This window comes from Pygoscelis adeliae, unplaced genomic scaffold (assembly GCF_000699105.1).
Source record: "Pygoscelis adeliae isolate BGI_AS28 unplaced genomic scaffold, ASM69910v1 Scaffold54, whole genome shotgun sequence".
Lineage (NCBI taxonomy): Eukaryota > Metazoa > Chordata > Aves > Sphenisciformes > Spheniscidae > Pygoscelis > Pygoscelis adeliae.
This window is the reverse complement of record NW_008824982.1, coordinates 5,634,436-5,634,783: the sequence shown is the minus strand read 5'-3', so window position 1 is coordinate 5,634,783 and position 348 is coordinate 5,634,436.

Genomic DNA, 348 nt, shown 5'->3' with positions numbered 1-348 from the left:
TTTTCATTTGAAGGAGTTCATCCCCATGACATTTTGTTGTAGTTGTGTAACTTTTCCCTTTGTTTTCCCTTTTCTTTCCCAATACGGATAAGTTGCAAACGAAGCTCCAGATTGTAGTTACTTTATTTTCATCAACCCAGCTAAAGTAAATGCTTACAGTCAGAAACATGCGGCTTAAATTAAAGGCCACAGGCAGTTCTTTTTTACTACACAGCAGTCAGCTACACAGGCAGCAAGGTTGTCCTGTGTCCTGCTGGAAGTGATCTGGTTTTACACTGCCTGGACCTCTGTGGACCCCTGACTGGGTTCAGAAAGTTGATAGCTCATGTACTGTATTGCTTCTTATTT